The sequence below is a fragment of the Macaca thibetana genome, chromosome 5 (genome assembly GCF_024542745.1).
Source record: "Macaca thibetana thibetana isolate TM-01 chromosome 5, ASM2454274v1, whole genome shotgun sequence".
NCBI classification, from domain to species: domain Eukaryota; kingdom Metazoa; phylum Chordata; class Mammalia; order Primates; family Cercopithecidae; genus Macaca; species Macaca thibetana.
The window spans coordinates 50097701-50121197 of NC_065582.1; the positions used below are offsets into that span (position 1 = coordinate 50097701).

Below are 23497 nucleotides of genomic sequence, written 5' to 3' on the forward strand. Positions count from 1 at the left end.
CTCCATTCCCATTCGTTTTTCTCGTTTTCCTCTTTTGGGAGCCAGACAAAAACACAATTGCATATATGAGAGAAATCAGAAAGTAATGGCGCATGCCTCGGGGATGGTGCGGGCTCAGAAAAGACCTGAGAAGGCCTTAGATTTATACTTCAGACTCATCCTAGGCAAAGAGGGCTTACAACAATCAAAAAAGAAAAATAAAAACAGTAACAAAAACAGCAAACCTTGGAGAAGAGGAAGAATCTAATTTCCAGAGTTAACACATTAGTAAATTCTAATGTCTGGTTTTCAACAAAAATATCACAAAGGATACAAAGAAACAGGAAAGTTTAACCCATTCAAATGAAAACTAAAGAGACTCAAAAAAACAAAAGGAATTTAAAGTCAAGAAAATTACGTATGAACAAAATGGAAATATCAAAAACAGATAGAAAACCTAAAAGAAACCAAAAAGAAATTCTGGAGTGAAAAAGTACAATAACTGAAATGAAAAATTCACAAGAGGGATTCAAAGGCACATTAAACAGTAAGAAGAAAGAATCAGAAAACTTGAAGAAAGGATAACGGAAATTATTGAGTCTGAGGAACAGAAAGAAAAGAGATTGAAGACATGTGAAAGGAGCCTAAGGAACTTGTGGGATACCTCAAGCAGATCAACATACACATTGTGATAATTACAGGAGAAGAGAGAGAAAAGTCTGGTGAGAGTATTTGAAGAAATGATGACCAACAACTTCCCATATTTGATGAAAAACATGAATATAAATATCTAAGAAGTTCAATAAACTTCAAGTAGGATGAACTCAAAGAAACCCATACTGAGATACATTATAATCAAACTATCAAAAGAGAATTTTGAAAGCAGCAAAAGATAAATGACTCTTCACATACAAATGATCCTCAATAAGATTATCAGCAGATTTCTTATCAAAAACTTTGGAGGCCAGAAGACAATGAGCTAATATAGTCAAAGTGGTAAAAGAAAAAATTAATCTGTCAATCAAGAATCCCATATCTGGCAGGGCACGGTGGCTCATGCCTGTAATCCCAGCACTTTGGGAGGCCGAGGCGGGTGGATCACAAGGTCAGGAGATCCAGACCATCCTGGTTAGTACAGTGAAACCCTATCTCTACTAAAAATACAAAAAATTAGTCGGGCATGGTGGCGGGCACCTGTTGTCCCAGCTACTCCAGGAGAATGGCGTGAATCCAGGAGGTGGAGCTTGCAGTGAGCTGAGATCGTGCCACTGCCCTCCAGCCTGGGCAACAGTGTGAGACTCCGTGTCAAAAAAAAAAAAAAAAGCCGGGCGCGGTGGCTCAAGCCTGTAATCCCAGCACTTTGGGAGGCCGAGACGGGCGGATCACAAGGTTAGGAGATCGAGACCATCCTGGCTAACCTGGTGAAACACCGTCTCTACTAAAAAATACAAAAATACTAGCCGGGCGAGGTGGCAGGTGCCTGTAGTCCCAGCTGCTCGGGAGGCTGAGGCAGGAGAATGGCGTGAACCCGGGAGGTGGAGCTTGCAGTGAGCTGAGATCCTGCCACTGCACTCCAGCCTGGGCGACAGAGCGAGACTCCGTCTCAAAAAAAAAAAAAAAAAAATCGCATATCTGGCAAAACCTGTCCTTCGAAATTGAAGTAGAAGGTAAGACTTTCCAGATAAACAAAAGTTGAGGGAGTTCATTACCACAAGACCTGCCCTACAAGAAATGCTAAATGGAGTCCTGCAAGTTGAAAGGACACTAGACAGTAACTGAACCTGTATAAAGAAATAAAGATAAGTAAAGGTAAATACATGGGAAATTATAAAAGTATTATTGTAACAATGGTATGTAACTCCACTTTTTGTTTACAACATGACTTGAGACCAATACATTAACAAAAACCAATGATTAGTCCAAAAGCTAGTATTATTGTAACTTTAGTTTTGTTGGGAAAACTCCCTGCCAGGACTGAGAACTGCCCTCTACAAGTGGAGGCAAATTACTGATTTGCCATCAGACCAAAGAAAGAGGCAGATGATTCCAGGTTGGCAGGTAGTCAAAGATTTATTCAGGGGAAATTTACAAGGCAGCCTCGGGCAGCAGCAAGACAACGTAGATTTCAGTGCTTATAGCGCATGCCTATCTAGTCTTTTATATCATGAAGAGGGAATGGAGAGGCCGGGGGAAGTCACTGATGGTGTGTTAAGCCATCTGGTTGTTTTCTTAATCTGTTTACTCTCCGCTTACAGGAACTGTTTGGGTTTTGTAGAGTCTGGTCAACATTCCTAAGGGGAGGAGGGATATTGCAGACAGCAGCAGTTATTTTAGCACTGGTATGCATTTTTAGGTCACTGCATCCTACAATGCACTTTGTGGTCATGTACCCAGAAAACATTTTCGCAACAGGTAACTCCACATTTTATTTTCTACTTAATTTAAAGGACTAATATATTTAGTTTGTTGTGGACACACGTTGTATAGAGATGTAATTATGTGATATCAGCAGCTGAAAGGGGTGGGGGACAGGGCAGTTAAGGAGCAGTTTTTGTATGTTTTTCAAATTAAGCTGCTATAAATTTATGTTAGAAGCTTCCTTATTTAGAATGTTAAATGTAATCCGATGATAACGCAAAGAAAATAGCTAAAAGAAAATAAGAAAGGAAGTTAAGTTTCATTACAAAAATCAACTAAACACAAAAGAAGACAGATGAGAAATGAGGAACAAAATAAAGCTGCAATATATAGAAAATAGCAAAATGACAGAATTCCCTCATCAGTAATTATTTTAAATGTAAATGGGTTAAACTTCAATGAAAAGACAGAGATTAGAAGAATGGGTTTAAAAAACCATGATTCAAGACTCCCGTGCCACATAACATTTCAGTCAATGATGGAATGCACATAGGATGGTAATATAATGGTAAGATTATAATACCATATTTTTACTATGTATTTTCTATGTTTAGATATACAAACACCATTGGGTTACAGCTGCCTACGGTATTTAATATGGTAACATGCCGTACAGCTTTGTAGCCTAGGAGCAATAGGCTATACCATACCATCTAGGTTTGTTTCTGTGATATTTACATGATGATGAAATTGCATAACAATGCATTTCTAAGAATATGTACCCATACATAAATGATACATGACTGTATATGCTGTCTGTAAGAGACTTAAGATCCATAGACAAAAACAGGTTGAAACTGAAAGGACAGGAAAGGATATTCGATGAAACTAATAACCAAATATTAAGGATGGCGATACTAGTATCCAACAAAATACACTTCAAAGCGAAAAAGGTTACTAATGACAAAGAAGGACATTATATACTAAAAAACGGTTCAGGATGAGTACATTGGCTCATGCATTTGTAATCTCAGCACTTTGGGAGACCAAGGTATGAGGGTGCCTTAAGACCAGGAGTTGGAGACACCCTGGGCAACATAGGAAACCCTGTCTCTACAGAAAATTTAAAAATTAGCTGAGCATGGAAGCACGTGGCTGTAGTCTCAGCTACTTAGGAGGCTGAGGCAGAATCATAGCTTGAGCCAAAGCATTGGAGGCTGCAGTGAGCTGTGATCACACCACTGCACTTCAGCCTGGGTGACAGAGCACAATCCTGTCTTAGAAAAATAAAAAACATAAAAGGTTCAATACAGCACGAAGGTATAACAGTTGTAAACATTTATGCTCCTAATGACAAACCATCAACATATATGAAACAAAAATTGACAGAATTGAAGGGAAAAGTACAGTTCTATATTAATAGTTGGAGACTTTAATATCCCAATCTCAATAGTGGATAGAACCATCAAAATCTAAGCAAGGAAATAGAGGACGTTCACAACACAATAAACCACAATAAACCACAATAAACCAAATAGATCTAACATACACAGAACAGTCCACCCAACAATGAAATACACATTCTTCTCAAGTATACATAGGATAAATTCCAAGAGAGGTCATAAATGAAGTCTGAATTGATTTTAAAAGACAGCAAAGTATCTTCTTTGACCGCAATGGGATGAAGTTAGAAATCAAAAACAAAAAGAAAACTGGAAAATTTTAAAAATCGTGGAAATTAACACACTCTTAACCATTAGATCAAAAAAGAAACCACAAGACAAATAATAAAATACGTATAAAGACAAGTGAAAATGAAAACACAGCATACCAAAACTTAGGAGACACAGCAAAAGCAGTGCCAAGAGGAAAGTTTCTAGCTATAAATTCTTACATTAAAAAATAAGAGTGTGTTCTGAAGAAAGCAAAATTAAAAATAATTTTTAAAAATAAGACAAATATCAAATCACCAATCTGACTTTCCAATTTAAGGAACTGAAAAGGAAGAGCAAACTAAACCCAGAGCTAGCAGTAGAAAGGAAGTAGTAAAGATTAGAATAGATATAAATGAAATAGAGACTAGAAAAATAATACAGAAAAATCAAAATGAAACCAAAAGTTGGTTATTCAAAAATCAAAAAACTTTGCAGATCTTTAGCTAGATCTACTCATGACAAAGGAGACAAATCAGAAATGAAAATGAGGACATTACTACCATTTCCACAGAAATGAAAAGGGTTATAGGGGAGTACAATCAGCAATTGTGTGCTAACAAATTGGATAACCCCAGTGAAATGGAGAAATTCCTAGAAACACTAAACTTACCCGGCTAAACCATGAAGAAATAAAAAATATGAGTAGATTTGTAACTACTAAAGAGATTCAATCAGTAATCAAACGTCTCATGTCAAAGAAAAGCCCTAAACCTGATGGCTTCACTGATGAATTCTCCCAAGCATTTAAAGAAGAACTGCATCAATCATTTCAGACTTCCCAAAAATTGAAGATGAGAGCATACTCTTAACACATTCTATGAGGCCTGCCTTAACCTAATACCAAGGCTAGTAAAGGTACTACAGGAAAACTACCGACCAATATCCCTTATGAAGACTGATGCAAAAATCCTCTGAAAGGTAACTTGCATACGGAATTCAGCAGTATAGTTAAATGATTATAGAGTTTAAGTCATCACTTAATGTTAATAGGTACTTGGAAACTGTCGCTTTAAGTAAAATGGTATATCAGGAAGCCAATTTTGCCATAGGCTTGCCAGGCACACTGCCTCACACCTGTAATCCCAGCCCTTTGGGAGGATAAGATGGGAGGTTCACTTGAGCTCAGGAGCTCAAGACCAGCCTGGGCAATAGAGTGAGACTCACCTCTACCAAAAAAAAAAAAAAGAAAGCCTGTAGTCCTAGCTGCTTGGGAGGCTGAGGTAGAAGGTAGAAGGATCACTTGAGCCCAGGAGGTAGAGATTGCAGTGAACTGAGGTTAAGCCACTGTGCTCTAGCCTGGCCAACAGAGGAAGACTCTGTCTCAAAAAAAAAAAAAAAAAAAAAAAAAAAAAAACTAATTTCTATAAACAAGAATTAAGTTCCTACAGCATGTTTTTGGTCACAAAAACATCATCAAAGTCCTAAAGAAAGACCCAAAACATCTCCAGCTTTAAACACTGAAATAAATGCAAGCTACATGTACATTTAAGAAAGATTAATAAAAACAAGTAAAATATTTACCTAATTTCTGGCAAATCTATGACTGACAGTGGTTGTAGTAATTGTGGGTTAAAGAATAAATTCTTGCAAAGAGAAAATTGTAAAGAGCACACAGTTCATAAACAGTAACAGGTCATGCCTGTAATCCAAGTACTTTTGGGAGGCTGAGGCCAGAGGATCCCTTGAGCCCAGGACATTGAGACCAGCTTGGGCAACATAGTAAGACATCATCTCTACAAAAAAATTAAAAACACAAATCAGTTGAGCACGGTGGTGCACGCATGTAGTCCCAACTACTCAGGAGGCTGAGGTGGGAGAATCACTTGAGTCCCAGAGGTCGAGACTGCAGTGAGCCACTTTTGTGCCACTGCACTCCAACCGGGGTGAGAGTCTGTCTAAAAAAACAACAAAAATGGAGGAGGCAAAGCAAGACAGCTAAATGGAAGCCTCCAATTGTGGAGGTGTCTCCTGACAGGGACACCAAATTTAACCACTTTCTATATTAAAAAGCACCTTCATAAGAACCAAAAGTCAGGTGAGCACTCGTAGTACCTGGTTTTAACTTCATGTGACTGAAAGAGGCACTGAGGAGGGTAGGAAAGACAGTCTTGAATTGCTAACACCTCCCCTCCCCCAGCCCCCGGCAGTGGCCACGTGGCACACAGAGAGACTCTGCACTTGAAGGAGGGAGAGCGCGGTGATTGTGGGACTGTGTTGGAATTTAGTGCTCCCCTGTTGCAGTTGAGAACAACACTGGGCAGAACTCAGCCAGCACCCCCAGAGTGAGCATTTAGACCAGCCCTAGCCAGAAGGAATTTGCCCATCCCAGAGGTCGGAACATGAGTTTCAGCAAGCTTTGCCACCATGGGCTAACATGCCCTACAGTTCTAAATAAACCTGAAAGACAGTCTAGACTACAAGGACTGCACCTCCTAGAAAGTTTTTTGTTTGTTTGTTTCTATTTTTTATTTTTGAAATAGAGTCTTGCTCTGTCACCCGGGCTGGAGTGCAGTGGCACGATCTCGGCTCACTGCAACCTCCACCTCCTGGGTTCAAGCAGTTCTCTGCCTCAGCCTCCAGAGTAGCTGGGATTACAAGTGCCCACCACCACACCCAGTTAATTTTTGTATTTTTAGTAGAGATGGGGTTGCACCATCTTGGTCAGGCTGGTGTTGGACTCCTGACCTTGTGATCTACCTGCCTCGCCCTCCCAAAGTGCTGGGAGTACAGGCGTGAGCCACTGCACCTGGCCTAGAAAGTTCTAATGCTGTGCTGGGCTTGGAACCAGTGGATTTGGGGGACATGTGACATAGTGAGACACCAGCCCAAACTTCAAAAAGATACCAATATTCAGGCCGGGCGTGGTGGTTCATGCCTGTAATCCCAGCACTTTGGGAGGCCAAGGCAGGCAGATTGCCCAAGCTCAGGAGTTCAAGACCAGCCTGGCCAACATGGTGAAACCCCGTCTCTACTAAAAATACAAAAATTAGCCAGGTGTGGTGGCGTGCACCTGTAATCCCAACTATTCGGGAGGCTGAGGCAGGAGAATCGCTTAAACCCGGGAGGCAGAGGTTGCAGTGAGCTGAGCTCACGCCACTGCACTTCAGCCTGGGCGACAGAGTGAGACTCTGTCTCAAAAAAAAAAAAAATCAATATTCAAGTACAAGATGGTTATAGAACACTAAGCCCATTTAACCCAAAGAAGACTACCTCATGGCATTTAATAATCAAACTCCCAAAGGTCAAGAATAAAAAAGGGATCCTAAAAGCAGCAAGAGAAAAGAAACAACATACAATGGAGGCCAGGAATGGTGGCTGACACCTGTAATTGAGCACTTTGGGAGGCTGAGACCAAGTGGATTGCTTGAGGTCAGGAGTTCAAGACCAGCGTGGCCAACATGGCAAAACCCTGTCTCTCCTAAAAAATACAAAAATTAGCCAGGCATGGTGGTGTGTGCCTATAATTCCAGCTACTCAGGAGGCTGAGGCATGAGAATCATTTGAACATGGGAAACAAAGGTTGCAGTGAGCCAAGATCGTGCCACTCTACCACAGTCTGGGTGACAGAGTGAGACTGTCTCAAAGAAAAACAAACAACCACATACAATGGAACTCCAGTAGGTCTGGCAACAGACTTTTGAGTGGAAACCTTATAGGCCAGAAGAGAATGGCATGACATATTTCAAATGCTGAAGGAAAAAACTTTTACCCTCAAATAGTATATCTAGCAAAAATGTCCTTCAAACATGAAGGAGAAATACTTTTCCAGACAGACAAAAGCTGAGGGATTTCATCAACACTAGACCTTTCTTACAAGAAATGCCAAAAGGAGTTCAATTTGATAGAAAATGATGTTAAACAAGCAATAAGAAATCATCTGAAGGTAAAAATCTCACTGTAACAGTAAATACACAGAAAAATACAGAATATTATAACTGTAATTGTGTTGTGTAAATGACTCATATCTTAAGTAGAACAATAAAAATGAATTGATCAAGCTGGGTGCAGTGGCCCACGCCTGTAATCCCAACACTTTGGGAGGTGGAGGCGGGTTGATCACCTGAAGTCAGGAGTTCGAGACCAGCCTGGCCAACATGGTGAAACCCCATCTCTACTAAAAACACAAAAAATTAGCGAGGTGTGGTGGCGGGCACCTGTAATCCCAGCTACTTGGGAGGCTGAGGCAGGAGAATTGCTTGAACCCAGGAGGGGGACGTTGCAGTGAGCTGACATCAGGCCCTGCACTCCAGCCTGGGCGACAGAGACTCTGCCTCAGAAAAAAAAAAACAAAAAAAACCTGGGACCTGATGGCTTCACTGCCGAATTTTACCAAAGATTTAAAGAAGAACTATTACCAATCCTTCTCAAAGTATTCCAAAAAATAGAGGAGGAGGGAATACTCCCAAACTCATTCTATGAGGCCAGTATTACTCTGATAGCAGAATCAGACAAAGATGAATCAAAAAAAGAAAACTACAGGCCAATATCCCTGATGAACATTTTTGCAAAAGTCCTCAATAAAATACTAGGAAACCATATTCAACAACACATTAAAAAGATCATTTATCATGATCAAGTGGGATTTATCCCTGGGATGCAAGGGTGTTTCAACAAATGCAAATCAGCCAGTGTGATAATATGATAACATCACATCAACAGAATGAAGGACAAAACCATATGGTCATTTCGATTGATGCTGAAAAATCATTTTATAAAATTCAACATCCCTTCATGATAAAAACCCTCAAATAACTGGGTATAGAAGGATCGTAACATAATAAATGCCATATATGACAGACCCATAGCTGGTGTCATATTGAATGGGGAAAAACTGAAAGGCTTTCTTCTAAGATCTGGAACACAACGTGGATGCCCACTGTGACCACTGTTATTCAGCACAGTACTGTATATCCTAGATAGAGCAATCACACAAGAGAAAGAAAAGGCATCCAAATTGGAAAGGAAGAAGTCAAATTATTGTTGTTTGCTGACAATATGATTTTACGTTTGGAAAAACCTAAATACGCCACAAGAAAAGTATTAGAACTGATAAATCCCGTAAAGTTGCAGGATACAAATCAACATACAAAAATAAGTAGCACCCTTTCCACAGCTTCCCATTCTTTAGAAACCAGGCTGCATATTACCGGTGGTGGCACGCTGGATTCCGGGCTCTCGCATCCCCACCAGCCTCCCTGAAGGCAGATGGGTGGCCATGGAGACCCATCCGGACCCATGGTCTCCAGTGCAATACAGGGTGGGTGATGCCAGTGTGCCAGAAGCCATATTTGACCAGAACATTGGGAAGGTCATAGCCATGCAGAAGGTTCTTGTGAGGAGATGAATTGGTGAAGAGAGAGACCAGGATGAAGATGCCTTCAGGCGTGGGCCTGTTTGGGACTGGCAGCTCCCCCCGGGTTCTGCTTTCGCTGCTGAGGGCAGAAGGGTTCACTGGTGAGACCCTTTGGGGAAAGACTGAGGAGGAGGCAAAGCAGCTTGCTGCTTCTGTGTCAGCCGGACCAATGACATCTTGCTGCACCAAGATATGGATCTGGTGTGCATCAGCATCTCCCCTCCACTCACCCAGCAGATATATGTCAAGGCTCTAGATTTATTGTCTGTGTCTACGATTGTTTCTGCTGCAAGCTGGCCAGATGAGTTCCCCTCCTGAGCCTGTGTGAACAGAATCCATCTTGGTATGATATGGTTTGGGTCCCTGTCCCCACCCACATGTCACCTTGAATGATAATCCCCATAATCCACATGTGTGGAAGGAGGGACCCAGTAGGAGGTGATTGGATCATAGGGGCTGTTTCTCCCATGCTGCTCTCATGATAGTAAATTCTCATGAGATCTGATGGTTTTATAAGCTTCTGGCATTTCCCCTGCTTGCACTTCTCTCTCCTGCCACCAAGTGAAGAAGGTCCTTGCTTCCCCTTCACCTTCTGGCCATGATTGTAAGTTTCCTGAGCCCTCCCCAGCCACGTGGAACTGTGAGTCAATTAAACTTCTTTCCTTTATAAATTACCCAGTCTTGGGCCAGGTGCGGTGGCTCATGCCTGTAATCCCAGCACTTTGGGAGGCCGAGGCGGGTGGATCACGAGGTCAGGAGTTCAAGACCAGCCTGACTAATAATAGTGAAACCCCATCTCTTCTAAAAATACAAAAATTAGCCAGGCGTGGTGGCGCACACCTGTAGTCCCAGCTACTTGGGAGGCTGAGGCAGGAGAACCGCTTGAACTAGGGAGGCAGAGGTTGCAGTGAGCCGAGATCATGCCACTGCACTCCAGCCTGGGCGACAGAGCGAGACTCCATCTTGAAAAAATAAATAACCCAGTCTCGGGTATTTCTTTATAGCAGTGTGAGAATGGACTAATACACAGTCCATTAGGGTATTGGGAAGAATGTGGTTTGCAAGAACACAGCAACATCAGTGGATGCCTTTTGGATGGTGATGGCCTTGTGCTACTGCCTGCAGCTGATGAGCCTGGTGGGGAACGTGCTGCATTTCCTGCCTGCCTTTGTGTGCACGTGAACCAACCAATTTCGAAGCACTACACAGGAGTGGTGATGATCTGCGACACCTGCATCTACTCAGGTAGCCTGCTGAGCCCCAGCCATAGCTGGATCTGTGACGAGCTCATGGGCAGCAGGGACCTGACACAATGGGGACCTACATCATGGACCTACTGACCCACCCGACCTTCTGGAAAGCTGAGAAGGTGCACACACTGCTCAAGACATACATGAGGCAGAATGCCACCATCTGTGGCATCCAGCATGTCACCAGGAATGACTTCTGTTTCCAAAAAAAAAAAAAACTGCCTGCCAAAACAGGATTCAACACTGTGTAAAAGAAGGAAACAACCTCACAACATCAAGATACTAAGCAATGTAACAGTTACCACTATACAATAAAAAATTACTAGACACATGAAGATTCAACAAAATGTGATCCATACCAGAAGAAAAATCAGTCAATAGAAACAGGATCAGAAATGACAGCGATCATGGAATTAGCAGGAAAAAAAAAGCCATTAAAACAGCTATTACTAATATAACTAAGAATTTACAAGAAAACATGAACATAAAGTTGAAGATATGAAAAACAAATGTAATTTTTAGACTTATGTAATATCTGAAAAAAATTTAAATCACTGTAGGAGTTTAAAGCAAATTTAATGTAGAAGAAAAATTGGTGACCTTGAAGCATAGCAATAGAAGCTATTCAAGCTGTAGCACACAGAGAAAAATATACCGAAAAGCCAAACTGCTATGAGTGTCTGCAGAAATAACCTTCAATAGATGTACAACTCCAAGGACTATAGGTAGTGGAATTGACAGATATGAAAAGTATAGAATTTCTGTGTTCCAAATGTTTTAAAAGGTAAAGGATGTTATAAAGATGAGCAAGAGATTACCAGGAATGAACAGACAAGTTGGAAGGTAGGTGGGAGATGGGGAGATGCTCTAGAAATATAAAATATAATTGTTAGAATAACAAAGCTCAATGGAAAGGTTAAAGAGCAAATTTGATACAGATGAAGAGAGAATAAATGAAGCCACTGCGGTGGCTCATGCCTATAATCCCAGCACTTTGGGAGGCCAAGGTAAGACGATCACTTGAGGCTAGGAGTTCGAGACCAACCTGGACAACATGGTGAGACCCTGTCTCTACCAAAAAAATTTAAAAATTAGCTGGGCATGGTAGTACATGCCTGTAGTCCTAGCTTATCAAAAGGCTAAAGCAGAGCATGACTTGAACCCAGGAGTTTGAGGCTTCAGAGTGCTATGATTATGCCAGAGTGCTATGATTATTCCAGCTTGGGCGACAGAGTGAGACCTTGTCTCTTAAAAAATAAATGAGAAGATATCTTTTAAAATTACCCAGAGTATACTAAGGAGAGACAAGGAAGTAAAAATATGAAAACAATATTAAGAGATGGAAGCTTGGATAAGAAAGTCACACATATGACTAATTGAAATCTCAGAAAGAAAAGGAGGAAAAAAGAAGAGGCAATATTCCCTGCCCCCCAATATTTTGTGAAATTGTTCAAACATACAGAAAAGTTGAAAGCATTATAGAGTGAACTTTTACATTTACCAATTAATTCTAGAACATTTTGTTATATTTACTATACCATATAGGTATCCACTTATCCATCCATCAATCCTATTTTGTATGCATTTCAGAGTAAGTTGTAGACATCACCACTAAACATTTTACTATGTTCATCATTAGTATTCAATATTGTTTTATAGCTTTTTTGTATTTAAAATGTGCATATAATAAAATGCACAGATCTTAAGTGCAACATTTGGTCAGTTTTTACAAGTGCATACACCTGTGTAACACAAACTATCAAAAAAAAAAAAAAAAATACTGCTCTTCAGAAAGTTCCCTGATGCCCCTTACTAGTCAATCCCTGCCCTTTACCTCCCACTGGTAGGAAATGTCCTAATGAGAGGTATCATTTAGATAAATAGTGCTGTGATTTTTGCAAAAATGATGAAAAAAAATTAATTAACAGATCTAGGAATCACAGCATAATGAAAGCAGGATACATAAACAGAAATATATGACATATTGTATAAAGAAATGGCAGAACTCATAAGATCTTACAAGCAGCTAGAAAGGGCAGATCAGTTGCAAAAGAACAGCAGTGAAAATAACAGTGAATTTATTATCAGCATCAATGGAAACCAGAAGTTAATGGAATAATATCTTTCAAGTGCCGAAAGATAATGGTCAACTAGAATTATGTACTTGCCCAGACTACCTTTTAAGAACAAGAGTGAAATAGAGACATTTAAAGATAAGTGATAATTGAGAGTTTAGCTCAGAGATATGCATGAAACTCCTAAATGACACATAGTCATGCACTGCATGACAAAGTTTTTTTTTTTTTTTTTTTTTTTTTTTTTGAGACTGAGTCTCGCTCTGTCGCCCAGGCTGGAGTGCTGTGGCCGGATCTCAGCTCACTGCAAGCTCCGCCTCCCGGGTTCCCGCCATTCTCCTGCCTCAGCCTCCCGAGTAGCTGGGACTACAGGCGCCCACCACCTCGCCCGGCTAGTTTTTTGTATTTTTTAGTAGAGACGGAGTTTCACCGTGTTAGCCAGGATGGTCTGGATCTCCTGACCTCGTGATCCGCCCGTCTCGGCCTCCCAAAGTGCTGGGATTACAGGCTTGAGCCACCGCGCCCGGCCTGACAAAGTTTTGATCTATAATAGACCACGTATACAATGGTGGTCCCGTAAGATTATATTGGCTGAGTATTGCTAATCCAACAATCCAAAATCCAAAATACTTCAAAATTCGAAACTTTTTGAGTGCCAACATGATACTCAAAGGAAATGTTCTTTGGAGCATTTCTTTGGATTTTCAGGTTAGGGATGCTCAACACCAAGTATCATGCAAATATTCCAAAATAAAAAAAAAATTCAAAACCAAAATTTTCTTGTCCTAAGCATTTAGGATTAGGGATACTCAGCCTGTAATACCGTATTTTTACTGGACCTTTTTTATGTTTAGATATAAATACTTACTCTTGTATTACAGTTGCCTATTCAGTACAGTAATATGCTATACAGGTTTGTAGCCTAGGAGCAGTAGGCTATGCCATGTGTAGTAGGCTATACCATCTAGGTTTGTGTAAGTACACTCTGTGGTTTGCACAATGATGAAATCACTTAAGGACACATTTCACCTTTCTCAGAATGTATCCCGTCATTAAGTGATGTGTGGCTGTAGTTGAGAGATAGTATTTTACAGGAGTTAAGAATATGCACTTTGGAGACTCCATAGGTGTGAATCCCTGGTCTACCATTTGCTAGCTGTGGAACACTGGAAAAGTTAGTTAACACCTCTGTGCTTCAGGTTTTTGTTTTTGTTTTTTCTCACTTGTAAAATTTTGACAATAATTGTATTTACTTCATGGAATTGTTATGAGGATTAAATGAACTAATATAAAATAAAGCACTTAGAACCAAACCTGGAATATAAGCGCTTTGTTAAATCAGAGCTTTAAAAAAGGAAATTATCATAGAAGAATGGTCTGAAGTACAAAACAGAATGGTGAGTGAATAAAATGGTGAACAAGCTTGTCAGTCCAAACATTAATCAGTCTAGAAAAATGAGGTCTGATTTGTGAAGTTTTGAACTAATGCCTTCAATAACAATAGCATGTAGGCATTTGGGGAGGGGTCAATGTAATTAAAATTATTCCAAGATCATTGCTTCGTTTGGAAGGAAGGTTAAGATATGTTTGCCTTTACATTTTGTTAAGTTAGACACTTATAAAGTGCAGGGACAGTTGTAAAAAAAGGAATAAATGGAATTTTAAAAATCTAACCATAAAATCAGTTTTTTAAAAATGCAAAAACAGGCCGGGCGCAGTGGCTTACGCCTGTGATCCCAGCACTTTGGGAGGTCGAGGCAGGCAGATTACGAGGTCAGGAGATCGAGACCATCCTGGCTAACATGGTGAAACCCTGTCTCTACTAAAAATACAAAAAATCAGCCAGGCGTGGTGGCGGGTGCCTGTAGTCCCAGCTACTGGGGAGGCTGAGGCAGGAGAATGGCATGAACCTGGGAGGCAGAGCTTGCAGTGAGTGGAGATCGCGCCACTGCACTCCAGCCTGGGCGACAGAGCGAGACTCCATCTCAAAAAAAACAAAAACAAAAACAAAAACATTGGGGCTATAAAAATAGTAGCTCAGAGAAAGCAAGGCAAATATAAACAAACAAGTAAGGTGTATAAACAAATCCAACAATATCAAGAATCACAATAAACATAAATGTATGACATTTACCAATTAAAAGACAGAGTTTGTCAGACTGAAAAGAAAAATCTAGCTGTATGACATATACAAGAATCTGAAAACATACAGGCAAAACAGTAGAAGAGATAGAAAAACATATACTAGGCAGATCTTAATACAAAGAATTCACATACATATATTAATATCAGAAAAAAGATTTTAAGACAAAAAAGATTATTAGAATAAAAAGGTCATTACCTACTGATAAAAGGTTGAATTCACCAGTAAAACAGAATAATTCTAATCCGGTTTGTAACTAATAAAATGGACTTAAGCTATATACAGCAAAAAATCTTAGAACTACAGGAGGTGGCAAATTTCTATGCAGCTCTCTCAGTTCTTGATAGGTTAAGCAAACAAAAACCAGTGCGTTGGTCTAGGACCTGGGAATACAGAAGTGAACAGGGAGACCATCACCTGCATGCTAGTGGGAAGATAAATTAACAAAAATGTCAAGTTTTGGATAATGATAAATGAATGAAGAAAATAAAATCAAATATAAAGGTAGAATCTGATGGGAAGAGGTGGTTATTTTATGAGGGTGGTTAAGGGAAGGCTTCCTTGAAGAGGTGCCATTTATGCGGACACATGAATTAGTTGAGGGAGACATTAGTTGAGGGGAACATTTTTTCAGACAAAAGGAAAAGCAACTGAAAAGACCTTGAGGCAAAAATGAGTTTCACATAATGCAAATATACATATTTAGCTTTTTGAATCTGCTTAGAATGTCTTTTCCCCCAATTTTAAGTAGAATGTAGAAACCTTACTACCATACAGGTCCACTTATCCTCTACCCCTTACGTTAGAGTTGTCATGAATTACATCTACATATGTTGAAAACCCCATCAGACAATGGTACAGTTTTTATTTTCAACCATCAAATATATTTTTAAAGAACTTAGTACCCGTCAGTGATAGACTGGATAAAGAAAATGTGGCACATATACACCATGGAATGCTATGCAGCCATAAAAAAGGATGAGTTCATGTCCTTTGCAGGGACATGGATGAAGATGGAAACCATCATTCTCAGCAAACTAACACAGGAACAGAAAACCAAACACTACATGTTCTCACTCATAAGTGGGAGCTGAACAATGAGAATGTATGGACACGGGAAGGGGAACATCACACATCGGGGCCTGTTGGGGGATGGGGGACTAGGGGAGGGATAGCATTAGGAGAAACAATGTAGATGACGGGTTGATGGGTGCAGCAAACCACCATGGCATGTGTATACCTATGTAACAAACCTGCACGTTCTGCACATGTATCCCAGAACTTAAAGTATAAGTTTTTTAAAAAAAGGAGAATAGGAGAATAGACTACTGTTTTTACACAGATATTTACCATTTCTGGTGCTCTTCATTCATTCCTGATGTTTCAGGTTTCCTTCTGGTATCATTTCCCTTTGTCTGAAGAATTTTCTTTAGCAATTCTTTTAGAACAGCTCTGCTAGAAATGAATTCTTGTAGTTTGCCTTCATATGAGAATGCCGTTATTTCATCTCAATTCCTGAAGAATATTTTCACTAGATGTGGTATTCTGTGTTGACACTTTCAGAGCTTTAAAATTATTGTATCACTTCTGTGGTTTGCGTGGATCCTGCTGAGAGATTTGCTGTGATTCACATTGTTTGTGTGTAGGTAGTACTTTCAATTTCTCTAGCTGCTTCCAAGGTTTTTTTCTGTGTCTTCATTTTTCAGCATTTTGATTATGATGTGTTTGGGTATAAATTTATGTGTTCATCCTGTTTGGGGTTTGTTGAACTTCTTGAATCTGTAGATTTGTCTTTTGCCAAATTTGAGACCTTTTCTTCCATTATTCTAAATTTTTCAGCGCATTTTGTCAGTATCCGAGAGGTCTCTGAGATTCTACTCATTGTTTTTTCAAATCTTTTTTCTCTCTGCTGTTAAGATTGGTTAATTTTTATTGATCTATTTACAAGTTCATTGACTCTGTCATGTTTACCTTGCTATTGAAACCATTCTAGTGAATTTTTTTTTAAATGTTGGCTATTGTATTTTTCAGTTCTGAAATAACCATTTGATTCTTCTTTATGTCTTCTATTTCTTTGCTGATACTTTCTGTTTTTTATATTGGCTTAAAAAATGCTTGTGATTGCTTGTAGGAGAATTGTTATAACAAAGTCAAGAACTTCGGAGGGTCTGAGATTTTACCTTACTTGCAAGTTAACAAGTTAGGCTGCCACAATTTCATGAATAGTGACAGAAGACACGAGACTCTGGGTCAGAGATAAAGGACAGTTTATTACCCACACGAGTAGCAGGAGGCAGAGTATCACCATTTAACCCAGTTTTCTGAGCCTCAGTTCCTAGGCCTGTTGCTACCTATATATGTTGTGGGATTTGTTATAGAAGAACTCTGTGGGAAACACCAGTCTTTGATAAAGGGCCAGCAAACCTGCCCAGCCTTGTCCTGGAGAGAGACATTATCTTCTTTTTAATCCTGGAAGGAAAAAACATCTGTCCTTGTTCCCAAAGGAAGACATTCTATCTTCCAAGGATGTTTGCTATACAAACAGCTAAAAAAGATAGTTCAGAGAAAAAGTTGTTAATGCCTTTGCCTAGAACACATGTAGAAATGTAAAAGACCTATGAAGAATAGTCTCCTAACAAATATTAATAGTTGCTTTAAAACCTTCATCAGATAATTTTATAATCTGTGTTATCTGTGTTATCTCAGCATTGTCCTTTTTTTCCCTATATGAATTGAGATTTTCCTGGTTTTTTTTTTTTGTTTTTTTTTTTTTGTATGCTTTGTAATTTTGGACTGTACTGTATTATGGATATTTTGAATATTCTGTTTTGAGATGCTGGATCTTATTTAAATCCTATTAAGAATGTTGATATTTTTGTTTTAGCAGGCAGTCAAGCTGGGTAGGTTCCTGCCACAAGTTCAGACTAGTCTTCTCTAGGTGAAAAAGTGCATAATGATATTCATATCCACCTCCCAAACCCCAGTGTGTATTAAATTCCTGGGTAATAAACCTAGAGGGGCCTTCTTCCTCCTCCCAAAGGAAATTCACTTACATTTCAAGATAATGAATAATTTCTCTCCTGAATGGGAGGAATGGATAGGTCACCAGCAACTTTGATAAAAGCTTGGAGTCTTCTGAATTTAAGATTCTTCTCCTGTGATGCAACCCACTGCACGGGAAACATCTGTTGCCTTATGGAAAATGGGGCATGGGGAAATGACACCAGGTGTTGCAAATGCTTTGTGCTTTCAGTAACAAATCTTTTATGGCCCAGTGGTCTGGTGTCTTCTGGCAGTATGTGTATATGAAACTGTGGCAAGCTAACCTATTAGCTTGCAAGAGGGACAAAATCTAAGACACTTCACAGTTTCTCACTTAACGGGAGAGCGGCAGGATGTAAAGGTGAAGAAGCAGGCAGGGCAAATCACGTAGAACCAGCCATAGCTAAGGTAATAGATGAATTGTTAGAGTTAAATATAATGACAGCTGGCCAGTCACGGTGGCTCACGCCTGTAATCCTAGCACTTCAGGAGGCCAAGGCGTGCAGATCACAAGGTCAGGAGATCGAGACCACCCTGGCTAAAATGGTGAAACTCTGTCTCCACTAAAAATACAAAAAATTAGCTGGGCGTGGTGGCAGGTGCCTGTAGTCCCAGCTACTTGGGAGACTGAGGCAAGAGAATCGCTTGAGCCCAGGAGGCGGAGCTTGCAGTGAGTTGAGACCGCAACACTGCACTCCAGCCTGTGTGACAGAGCGAGACTCCATCTCAAAAAAAAAAAAAAAAAAAAAGAATAATGACAGCAGTAGCAGTGGAAAGGAAAACAAGACACTGCATGCTAAGAAGCCCTTCTGCGATGAGGGTGAAAGACCAGGAGGACAATAGATGACTGTACAAAAAAAGGAGAATCGATATGGTCAAGGAAACTGGAATTTTCAAAGGAGAAAAAAGGTCTGGAATTGACAGCGGGAAATAAGCAGGACACCTACCTCATCTCTAGGCTCCTTTGGTAAGTGGGTTGAGTAATTTTTAAAAGCAGACACAATTTGAGAGTATTGTAGGGAAAGCAACATTATTAGGAGATGGTTAGGTTTTGGTTAGAGTAAGAAAATGAAAGGAATGTTTAGAAAAGGTATTAAGGATTAGGGAATTTGACTGATGACAATACAATGGAAGGGTCAACACAGATTAAGAGGAGGGGGAGGCTGGGCACAGGGGCTCATGCCTGTAATCCCAGAACCTTGGGAGGTCGAGTCAGGCAGATCACCTGAGGTGAGGAGTTCAAGACCAGCCTGGCCAACATGGTGAAACCCCATCTCTACTAAAATACAAAAATTAGCTGGGTGTGGTGGCTCATGCCTGTAATCCCAGCTACTTGGGAGGCTGAGGCAGGAGAATTGCTTGAACCCGGGAGGAAGAGGTTGCAGTGAGGCAAGATTGCACCACTGCACTCCAGCGTGGGCAACAGAACAAGACTCTCTCTCAAAAAAAAAAAAAAAAAAAAAAAAAAAAAAACGGAATGGGAAATTAGGCTAGATTAGAGGAAAGCATGATGGTGTCACAATTCTATACAATGGACTTTAAAAGATGCAAATAGGCAAATGAGGTATGACAGGGTTATTTCTATTAAAAAAAGAAGGTCTCGTTATACCTCTTGGGATTGTTCTTTTAAGCAGTTTGTGGTTATTATAATCTCTTGGAATTGTTCTCTTAGGCAGTTGATAAAGCAGGTGGATATTGTGATGGGGTCGGGGGTAGATTTACCAGGATCACACTCAGCTCTGTGTGCCTCTAAAATCCAGTTGGAGTTGTGACGACTGGGAGGAACTCTGGATGTGTTATTTAAATCCAGGAACACTGGGAATTTTAGAGGCTTTCTTTACAGTCTTAAGTCTTTGGTATTGCTGCCACGGGACAGGCAATCTCCAGGAGCTTGGAAATCCTGCTGTGACTGGGAAAGAGCATAGTGATATAAATAAATATCTACCAGGAAAACCCAAGAAAAGCAACATCACTTTAGGTGTCTCCTCAAACTTCAACTCATCAGAGGGGGCTTATTTTAATACACTATCTGAAAGAGTATCTTTCCTGGTCACTTTCCATCCTCCTTTCTATGCTTTTCCCCACCACCACTTCCTTAGAACTTATCACCACCTTTCATATATTTCTCTGTTTAGTATTTCCTCTCAGTAGGATATAAAGACCTGGAGAACAGATTTTTTACTGCTATTTCCAGGACCCAGAATAGCATTTGGCACATTGTACACACTCAATAAATATTTGTAGAGAGGATGAATAGATAAACTGAAGAATATTAGAACCATTAAGCAAGTCTAGTAATGTGACCAATTAAAAAATCAGTCATTCTGCTGGGCATGGTGGCTCATGCCTGTAATCCCAGCACTTTGGGAGGCTGAGGCGGGCAGAACATCTGAGGTCAGGAGCTCAAGATCAGCCTGGCAATCAAGGTGAAACCCCGTCTCTACTAAAAATACAAAAATTAGCTGGGTGTAGTGGCATGCGCCTGTAATCCCAGCTACTTGGGAGGCTGAGGCAGGAGAATCACTTGAACTTGGGTGGCAAAGGTTGCAGTGAGTCGACATTGTGCCACTGCACTCCAGCCTGGGCTACAGAGTGAGACCTTGTCTCAAAACAAAACAAAACAAAAAATAAAACAAAACAAAAACCAACCCAGTAATAGTAATAAAAAATATAAAATATTCAGAAGTAAACTAAATGGTAAATAACACCCAAATTTTACCGACAGAGGAAATGGATGAATGGAGGAGAGTACCATGCTGCTGGATGGAAAGACACAATATTGTAATAATGTAAACTCTCTTCAAGTTAATCTATAAATTGGACACAATATCAATAAAAATTCCAGTGGAATTTTTGGAGGAAAGGAAGGGGCAAATTTGACAAAATGATTGTAAATTTCACCATGAAGAATAAATGCTTCAGAATAGTCAATTCATATTTTGAATAAAGGCATTGATAAGGGACCTTGCTCTATTAGACACAAAACCCTATATAGGAAAAGACAAATGGGTGGTATATATTAAAAGTTTTTTTTTAAGTACATACCTTCTGCCCAGACATTCCACTTCTGGAACATTTCCCTGAGAAATAACTAGATAGTATATGGCAAAGATGTTTATTGAAACATTGTCTATAATGTTATAATGCCAAACCAATTAAAAACATTTGATTGTTTGACAAGTAGAGGATGGTTTTAACAAAGTATGGTTTAAACACATTCCTGTGGAATACCTCAGGGCTCTTAAGCATGATGTTGTAGAACTACATTAATTGATATGGAAGGTGATTGCCATATATTATGTTTTTTAAAAAGCTGTTTACAAAACAGATGTCTAATAGTGTCCACATTTTTGTAAAATAAAAATTGGCATATACCTGTGAAGAAAAAACCTAGATGGGAGATGATATGTCAAAATGTTAACAATAGTTCTGCATCTGTACACTGAAAAAAATGATAAACTTTCCCCAAAATGGGATGGTACTTAAACTCCTCATTACTGCCACCTGGTGGCAACCAAGGGAGGTTTCTAATTTCTTTTCTACCACCTTGAGTACAACGCACATAGCATCATAATTATATAAAGTTATAAAGAAATCTTCAGTATCACCTGGTTGTATCCATCATTTTGTAGCTGAAGAAATAAAGGGGAAAGACTTTAAGCCACTTGTCTAAAGTTGCACTGTTAGTGAAACTTAATGATAGTAGCAAACATTTGTAGAGCCGTTTTGCTAAGTACTTCAAATGAATTACATCATTTTATTGTCACAGGAGCCTATGAGGTTGGTCCTATTTTTACTCTCACTTATCCCTACTTACCAGATGAGGATCCTGAGGCTCAGAAAAAGTAAGCAACTTACCCAAGGCTGTATACTTGGGATACAGCCAGTCATTCTGAGTTTTACCTCCCTCTCCTGAACCTTCTGTACTATACCTTCTTAGTCCATTAATTGCCCCTGCCCCTTCCACTACGTGCCCTTTCCCTTTCCTTGTCCCTTTCTTCAGTATTTTGGTGGCAACTCTTAGCATATGCCCAGTCTTTGTGTTATGTTTCTCATGGATGAAAAGACAGTATAGGCCAGGTGTGGTGGCTTATGCCTGTAATCCCAGCACTTTGGGAGACCAAGGCAGGTGGATCACCTGAGGTCAGGAGTTCAAGGCCAGCCTGGCAAAACCCCATCTCCACTAAAGTAATCCCAGCTACTTGGGTGGCTGAGGCATGAGAATCACTTGAACCCAGGAGGTGGAAGTTGCAGTGAGCCGAGATTGCACCACTGCACTCCAGCCAGGGAGCCAGGGGATAGAGCGAGACTGTGTCAAAAAAAAAAAAAAAAGAAGGAAGGAAGGAAAGATTGATTTACTGAGAGAAGTATAAGGAAACAAAATACCCCAAGACCCTTGTCTGGAAAGAAGGAAGGAAGGAAGGAGAGGGAGGGAGGGAAGGAAAAGACAGTAAAGACAGTATAAACATTTACTGAGAGAAGTATAAGTATCAGGGAACCCACCCCCAATATTTCAGTGTAGGTTCTATTTTCCATAACTGTTGGCCAGCTGAGAAATAAAGAGAAAGAATATAAAGAGAGGAATTTTACAGCTGGGCCGCCAGGCGTGACATCACATATCAGTAGGACCATGATGCCCACCCAAGCCTCAAAACCGGCAAGTTTTTGTTAAGGATTTCAAAAGGGGAGGGGGTGTACAAACAGGGAGTAGGTACAAAGATCACATGCTTCAAAGGGCAAAAAGCAGAACAAAGATCACATGCTTCTGAGGAAACAGGACAAGGGCAAAGCAGAACTGATAAGGGTCTGTGTTCAGCAGTGCATGTATTGTCTTGATCAACATCTTAACAAAAAACGGGTTTGAGAGCAGAGAAGTGGTCTGACCAACAATTTACTAGGATGGAGTTTCCCAATCTCAGTAAGCCTGAGGGTACTGCAGGAGACCAGGGCATATTTCAATCCTTATCTCAACCGCATAAGACAGACACTCCCAGAGTGGCCGTTTATAGACCTCACCCCAGGAATGCATTCTTTTCCCAGGGTCTTAATATTAATATTCCTTGCTAGGAAAATAATTAGTGATATCTCTCCTACTTGCACGTCCATTTATAGGCTCTCTGCAAGAAGAAAAATATGGCTCTTTTTGCCCAACCCTACAGGCAGTCAGACCTTGTGGTTGTCTTACCTTGTTCCCTAAAAATTGCTGTTATTCTGTTTTTTTTCAAGGTGCACTGATTTCATATTGTTCAAACACACATGTTTTATAATCAATTTGTACAGTTAACACAGTTATCACAGTGGTCCTGAGGTGATGTACATCCTCAGCTTGTGAAGATAACAGAATTAAGATATTAAAGTAAGACAGGCGTCAGAAATTATAAAAGTATTTGGGAACTGATAAATGCCCATGAAATCTTCACAATTTATGTTCCTCTGCCGCAGCTCCAGCCGGTCCCTCTCTCCAGGGTCCCTGACTTCCCACAACATGAAAGGAAAGAAAATACCCCCAGCTCCTTACCCCAAGATCCTTGTCCAGGTAGAAACTTAGACTTATTAATATATTGAATTGTTCAAGTGTCCAT

The 23497-nt window shown here is 40.1% G+C and overlaps 2 protein-coding genes and 1 pseudogene across 19 annotated transcripts in view; 2 read left to right on the forward strand and 1 right to left on the reverse strand.

Annotated features, from left to right (window-relative positions):
• The window catches only part of NDUFC1 (NADH:ubiquinone oxidoreductase subunit C1), an 829703-nt gene that overhangs the window by 675533 nt on the left and 130673 nt on the right, over positions 1-23497 (forward strand). Inside the window, exon 1 of one of the 18 annotated variants that reach the window (XM_050790274.1) lies at positions 2152-2169. The exons of the other annotated variants lie outside the window; for them this stretch is intronic. The gene's annotated coding sequence lies outside the window, so the exon portion shown is untranslated. Of the gene's footprint in view, positions 1-2151; positions 2170-23497 lie in introns of those variants that run through there. 18 annotated transcript variants of the gene reach the window in all.
• RAB33B (RAB33B, member RAS oncogene family) overlaps positions 1-23497 on the reverse strand; it is a 312558-nt gene that overhangs the window by 37673 nt on the left and 251388 nt on the right. The window lies entirely within an intron of this gene.
• On the forward strand, positions 9268-11854 carry LOC126954391 (glucose-fructose oxidoreductase domain-containing protein 2-like; annotated as a pseudogene).